This window comes from Artemia franciscana, chromosome 16 (genome assembly GCF_032884065.1).
Source record: "Artemia franciscana chromosome 16, ASM3288406v1, whole genome shotgun sequence".
In the NCBI taxonomy this organism is placed as follows: Eukaryota; Metazoa; Arthropoda; class Branchiopoda; order Anostraca; family Artemiidae; genus Artemia; species Artemia franciscana.
In genome coordinates, this window is record NC_088878.1 from 12,654,535 (window position 1) to 12,662,573 (window position 8,039).

Genomic DNA, 8,039 nt, shown 5'->3' on the forward strand with positions numbered 1-8,039 from the left:
CTCGTCGATACCTCGCTCTTTACACTAAAACTTAAATTTTGTCCCAATTCCTTAAGAATGACCCCTGAATCACAAAGGCCGTAGAATAAATAGTTAAAATTACTAAAAATGCTATAGCGTAAAGAGCGAGGTATTACGAGGAGGTAAACCTCTCACATGTGTAATAATTTTTTGCTCATTTTAAGTTCTAATGCAGCTCCTCACTTTCTGTAGAAGAAAACTTTTCATATTTATTTTTTCATTTTTTTTTTCAAATAATGCTAGAAAATCCTGCGCCCTCTTCATAGAAAGTCTCTTCCCCCGTGAGAAGTTCCTCCATGGAAAGATCGTCCCACTTAACCCCCCCCCCAAACTCTCCCTCCCTAACCAAAAAAATCCTCCCGAAAACGTCTGTACACTTCCCAGTAACCATTACTATATGTAAACACAGGTCAAAGTTTGTAACTTGTAGTCCCTCCCACGGGGACTGCAGGAGAGTAAGTCGTCCCCAAAGACATAGTTATTAGGCTTTTTGACTATGATGAATAAAATGGCTATCTCAGAATTTTGATCCGGTGACTGGGGAGAAAATGAGCATAGGAGGGGGCCTAGGTGCCCTCCAATGTTTTGGTCACTTAAAAAAGAACTAGAACTTTTAACTTCCATTAGAATGAGCCCTCTCGCGACATTCTAGGACCACTTGGTCGATACGATCACCCTGGGGTAAAAAAAAAAAAAAAAAAACAGACACGCATCCGTGATTCTCCTCTGTCCAAAAATGCGAAATTCCACATTTTTGAAGATAGGAGCTTGAAACTTCTGCAATAAGGTTCTCTGATACGCTGAATCGGATGGTGTGATATTTGTTAAGATTATATGACTTTTAGGGGGGTTTTCCCCTTATTTTCTAAAACGAGGAAAATTTTGTCAGGCTCGTAACTTTTGATGGGTATGACTAATCTTGATGAAACTAGTATATTTAAAATCAGCATTAAAATGCAATTTTTTTTTGTAACTATTGGTATCAAAATTCTATTTTTTAGAGTTTCGGTTACTATTGAGCCGGGTCGCTCCTTACTACAGTTCGTTACCACGAATTTTTGATAACGGTTTCCACTAGTAGGAAACAAGCAAGAAAGTTAGGCGGGCTTTGCTACTCAGATTGCAAACAACTTCCTTTAATATTATTCTCAGCTTACCAAGATGCTGAATATTTTGACAATTGGAAGGCAACACCTGGTCTATATTTTATAAAATTACATTTTCTTTTACTGTTTTTGTGAGTATGATTACCTGTAATATTAAAATAATTTTATTTTCTGAAGATGACAATAACAATAATATTGAGGTGTTACTTATGCATTCCCTTCAGTTTTTCGGTCAAATCTGCTCTCTCTTTTCTTTTGCCAAGTGCGGTACTACTTTTCGTCTCTGGATGTATAAATTGTCCATCGATAAACTTTTTTTTTCCTGCGTGCCGCAGATCACAATATTACTTTTCGTCTCTGGATGTATAAATTGTCCATCGATAAACTTTTTTTTTCCTGCGTGCCGCAGATCACAATATTACTTTTCGTCTCTGGATGTATAAATTGTCCATCGATAAACTTTTTTTTTCCTGCGTGCCGCAGATCACAATATTACTTTTCGTCTCAGGATGTATAAATTGTCCATCGATAAACTTTTTTTTTCCTGCGTGCCGCAGATCACAATATTGGCTTAAACTGGGCCAACGTGTTGTAATAACGAGTTGTTTGACATAGCCATTAAGATAAAAGCAATAACTATAAAGTGTGGTGGTAAAAGTAAGAAGTTGATTGAATAATTGCCTTTCAAAACACTTAAACTGAATTTTTATGGTTTAAAGCAAATGCAGCTAATTAAAATTTTTCAATATCGAAGCATTGTGATATATGAAAAAAAATTTCATTTTAGAACGAAAAGGAAGGATGGATATCTTAGGATATCTTATCACACTGAAATGACTAATTTCACGATTATCAAAGCATTTTTCTATAGAAAAGTTAAACCTGGGCGTAAATTGTGAGGGAACGGGGTTCATTAGCTTCCCTTGTATCTGGGATGACTCTGAAGATGGTGAAGATGACATATTTTTAAGACTAAAGTAAAGAGAAACGTCAAAACCTAAAATAAATAAAAACTCCTAGTGTAAAAGGATGCCCCCCTCAAAAATCGCAGTTTCTTATATTTGATTTTACGCTAGAGGTTAGGGTTTAAGCTTAATTCCAAGAATGAATTATCTAGTACAAGAGTAATGTTATAAACCTTTTAATTACAATAATTCCTAAGTGAAGTGGGCTTGTTTAGCTATTTTCGATCTTAACAAGAAATTTTAAGTTCAAATGTTTTGAAAGGCAATCAGCATATAATACAGATTCAGTTGAAAATTGTCTTTGTTAGTCGTATTCTAAAATTCTTGCTAAAAAGCACTTGTTAGATATTCCAGAAATAAATGGAGGCTGAGGGGGTAGCAGCCTCTTATAAATAGGGTAGTTTTTTTGGTGAAATTCTGAATGATATCCTTTTGAAGATCTTCGACAGTACCCAAGAAGGTGAATTAAACTTTCAAGTAAATATCCAGAACATTAATTCTGCTCTGTGAAAGTATCTACTTCTCCCTTATCAACCTTCAAGTTTCCCGAGCCTCATGTATTTACTAAATCCTTATTTAAAGAATTTTACAGATTTGTAAAGAAAGAGGCTAAAATTTGAAAGATAATCCTAATGTGACCTTGTATTTGAAAAAAATGGACTTTTTTCAAAACTTATTCAAACAAAAGCTACTCAAATAAATATTAAGGAAACAATTTTTTAGAAATTATTGAAACGGACCTGTCTTCAATGCAAACTTATAAAAGGAATAGGGAATAAGTTGAAGTAGGAACTTGAGAACACCTTCACAAAACATAATATGGATTGTAGCGGGGTCGTAATTTGCTATGGGCCAAGAGCCAACTGCCCCCCTCCCCATTTGAAATTCAGTTTCTGCAAAAATCTTGTCAAGACTAAGATAAGTCTGTATAATTCAAGCATCCACAGAAACGGGCCAGTATATATTTGCCTCTATGGTAATATTAAATAAAAAAAACTAATTTTTTTAGCTGAAAGTAAGGAGCGACATTAAAACTTAAAACGAACAGAAATTACTCCGTATATGAAATGAGTTGTCCCCTCCACAATCCCTCGCTCTTTACGCTAAAGCTTTTAATTGTTTTAAAAAGTAGAATTGTGGCAAAGAGTCAAACTTTAGCGTAAAGAGCGAGGTATTGTGGAGGGGACAACTCATTTCATATACGGAGTAATTTCTGTTCGTTTTAAGTTTTAATGTCGCTCCTTACTTTCAGCTAAAAAAATAAGTTTTTTTTTTTATTTAATTTCTGAACGTTTTTGAATTAATGCATGTTTGGTTTTGGCTCTCCGCACATAAATTATTAAAATGAAATTTGTATATTAATTCTTTTTTTGGCTAAATGGCTTTCTCGTAGTTTACTCCGTATATGAAATGAGTTGTCCCCTCCACAATCCCTCGCTCTTTACGCTAAAGCTTTTAATTGTTTTAAAAAGTAGAATTGTGGCAAAGAGTCAAACTTTAGCGTAAAGAGCGAGGGATTGTGGAGGGGACAACTCATTTCATTCACGCTCTTTACACTAAATCGTAAGTTTTGTCCCAATTCTTTAAGAATGACCCTATTTATAGTTGAAATTACTAAAAATACTTTAGCATAAAGAGCAAGGTATTTATCTCCTCCTAAATACCTCGCTCTTTATGCTAAAGTATTTTTAGAACCCCTCATATGCGTAATAACCTCTGTTCGTTTTAAGTTTCAATGCTACTTCTTCCTTTCATTTGAAAAAAGTTTTCATTTTTATTTTTCATTGTTTTCTTATAGTAATGCTAGAGAATCCTGCGCCCTTGTCATTGAATTTTTCTTCCCCCATGACAGATTCCTCCAAGGAAAGATCCTCCAAAATAGCCCCCCCCCCTCAGCCCCACCCCCAAACAAAATAAAATCCCCCTGAAAACGTCTATACACTTCCTAATAACCATTACTATATGTAAACACTGGTCAAAGTTTGTAACTTGCAGCCCCTCCCCCAGGGATTGTGGGGGAGTAAGTCATCCCCAAAGACATAGTTATTATGGTTTTCGACTATGCTGAACAAAATGGCTATCTCAAAATTTTGATCCGTTGACTTTGGGAAAAAAATGAGCGTGGGTGGGGGCCTAGATGCCCTCCAATTTTTTTGGTCACTTAAAAAGGGCACTAGAACTTTTCATTTCCGTTAGAATGAGCCCTCTTGCAAAATTCTAGGACCACTTGGTCGATACGATGACCCCTGGGGAAAAGAAAAAAAAAAAGAAAAAAAAAATAAACACGCACCCGTGATTTGTCTTCTGGCAAAAGATACAAAATTCCACATTTTTGTAGATAGGAGCTTGAAACTTCTACAGTAGGGTTCTCTGATACGCTGAATCTGATGGTGTCATTTTCGTTAAGATCCTACGACTTTTAGGGGGTGTTTCCCCCTATTCTCCTAAATAAGGCAAATTTCTCAGGCTCGTAACTTTTGATGGTTAAGACTAAACTTGATGAAACTTATATATTTAAAATCAGCATTAAAATGCGATTCTTTTGGTGTAGCTATTGATATCAAAGTTCAATTTTTTAGAGTTTTGGTTACTATTGAGCCGGGTCGCTCCTTACTACAGTTCGCTACCACGAACTGTTTGATACGGCTCATTTATCAGTTATCACTGTCATTTTCACTTGATTTGGGAAAATCAGCTCCAATTCGAACCCCCTCCCCCACGATTCTGACGATATTACCCCACTGAAGTGTAGATCTGTCTAGAAAAGTTTCATTCAGCCAGCTCAGCTACTTTCTAAGACAGCCTTCAACTTTTGACGTATTTCTACTTTCAATCTTAAATACGTGTTTTCTTTTAAGAAGTATTCAAAAGAGAAATCATTTTTGTGGTCAGGTTATTTCACCTGTTCAAGAGCAATAATCCTGTTTGTCCATGCCTTTCCGGTTTTGCATAGGGGCAGGTATACTATGTGACCTTCAGGCACTTTTTAACGTAGCAGGTTTGCTACACATCCTGTTTCAAACGAAATGGGTAGGCCATAGCAACGCCCTATTGATCACTAGGTTAACTTTAATCGAAACTAAGGGTGAAAGAACTCGCAGACTACAATGAACAGGGAGAGAGGCAAACCAGCCTGAAATTTCGTCAACAAACTTTTTTAAAACTATGCCCTAAATCTTTGGCTTATTCCGAGTCCGACAGCTGAAGGACGCCCTCGCCCACTGAAGAGTTGAAACTACTGCAATACCATATTTTGTCGACCAACCACTAAACAAATGAGCCCAATTACAAAAGGATCTCTAAGTATTTTTTAGAAGAAATATTTAAAAGATTGCGATTGAAATTTCATTTCCCAGAGGGCACATCTTAGGAATTCATCTTCTTTTCTTCAGTTTTTGGTTGATTTTGTCTAATGAAAGTAAATTTTAATGGCACATTTAAGATATATAAATATTAAATATAAATATTATAAATATTTATAAGTATATAAATATTTAACAGTGCTAAAGCAGCCATAAGAACAAATTCTTTTGACCACATGAAGCTTAGAAAATTACTGATTTTTTTTTTATCTTAGAAGTATCTGCAGAAAGACCAAAAAACTGATCTTTTTTGTAACGTCGATCGCAATGAGATGAAAAATTCAATAACTTCATCAAATGTAAGGTTTTTCTTATCAATACTCATTGGGTGATAAAACAAATATATTAAACAGAAGTTTTGATTGGCCATTTGAAAAACAATAAATCATAAACATTCAAAATCACTAGAAATGGTGGAATCGTTTGATGGAGGTTATGTTCGACTTGATTTGGCCGTAGACCCACTCCTGAAAGCCTCATTCACCTATCAGAGCTTAACAACTTTTCAAGACTGTGTGAACCAATAGAAATTGATAAAAAAAAATGAGCATGATTTTATCATCATGGTAGTGACTGATATGTTCATCTTGATGTAAAATATATACGCTTGAGATTTTTCCGTATCTATACCGCGCATGTACTATGTATTTACTAGACATATATAATACATCTGCGATTGCATTGGACTTATGCATTTAGACTCATAAGAATAGTTTTTCTCATCATTTTTCTTTGATTTTTGAACTACATCTTATCTTTTATAGTACTTTCTCGTTTGAAATTGTTGATTACCAACAAATGATCTAAAAGATGAAGTCACTTCAAAGAGTTTCAATCATTAATAGTGTGGAGCATCAATCCAAGAAGAGACTATGACCGCTAACGTATTAGTTAGCCACCCTATTTAGCCGCAATCACCAACAATCGTAAATATCTGGAGAAGAACCAACCGGATGAATGCATAATTTTTTTTTCTATTTTTATCCTGTTTTTAATTTTCGATTGCATCTTTACATTTAAAAAAGAAGTGATGGAATACTTATATAGGATTTCTATTTTATTTGTGTAGGAATGATGGAATATTTCTAGGAACGTAGTTTTTTTATTATTATCTTTAATTTAGGATGTCTTTAGGAATGTTTATTAGTTAATCGCTACACGTCAGCAAAATTGAGATTTTTCCCTGGCGTAGTGATTTATATCTGTAATAGTTTATATTTTGTTTATTATGTAAATAAAAGTCGAGTCAAAAAAGTCAAAACAGATGATACACTTTGGGGCTTCTGTACTAAAGAAAGTATTTCAGTTCCAATAGGATCAGTTGTGTTCCAAGGCCAAGTTTATGGTTAGATAAAAACCATCAAACTATTATTGTGTCTTACTCTTTGTTCAGACGCCTGTGTTTTACTTTACGCAAACGTGCGCACACCGATACAGTAAATTCATAAAAAAATTAGTCAAGTCATTGAGCAATCAAGTCAATTCGTTAAATGTAAACGGCAAAAATATAAACTTGGAATAGAGTAGAAAGCTTCTATTTTTTTACTGCTTTTTTAACAGGCAAATTGAAATAGTTCAAGGCAGCCGTCGTGACGCATGAACTTGGAGCAAAAAAACTCATGAAGTGAATGACGTTTAAACAGTCTTTTTTTGCGAAAATCTAACTCCCGCTTAAAACTCCCGCTTAATTCCCTTAACTCCGCTCAACTTCCGGTTTAAAAATCTAAGCTCCCGCTGTTTTGTCTCAATATTTCTGAGTCCCAATACAAGAGCTTACGCATCTTAGGATTGTAGAAAGCATCCAGCTCGTAAATGTACTACCCGAACTATAATTACATATTTTAAGTCATTTAGATTCTAAACCCTATCCTAAAAAGTAATCTAAAAATCTCCATATATGCCTATACAGAAAGATAGGGAGAAATCATTCCCACTTTGAGAATGGTCCAAAAAACCTCTTCTGGAAACAGATAATGCTAAAAATACTGTTATTTTATTTTCAAACCATCTTTTTGGGAAAACCTTAAATATCTGCACACAGGAGAGGATAGGCGGAAAGAATTCCCAGTCTGAGGATGATCCAAAGGACCCCCTTCCTTCCTGGAAAAATATTGTGATGTAAATGCTCTTCTTGTATTTTGGACCATCCCTTGGAAAAAACCTTCTGCTTGACCCCAAGGGCGTCAGGGCCGCTGGTGCCTAAGCAGGTGTGCATACCAATTTCGCTAAAAAATCTTCATTGTAACTTCAGACCTTTGAACACCCTGACTATAACCTTTCAGAATGATTTTCTCAGCTCAAGGTTAGTTTGAGTGAAATACTGTCTGAACAACTAAGTCTAATTATTCGGCTCAACAGATTGTGTTAGAACTAAGAAATATTTTGTCCTGTTCAAAGTCAAAGGGCCCTTCTATTTCTGGAAACGAGTTGCTGCTCTCTTAAGAATCTTCAAATGAATCTTGATACATTGATCAAAGTGATAGAAGTATACATTCTTGTTTCATAGTTCTTTATTCTAAGAATTGCAGATGCAAAATGGATGATGGTCTAATATTTAATTTAAAATTTTCGGAGTTGGTACTTTT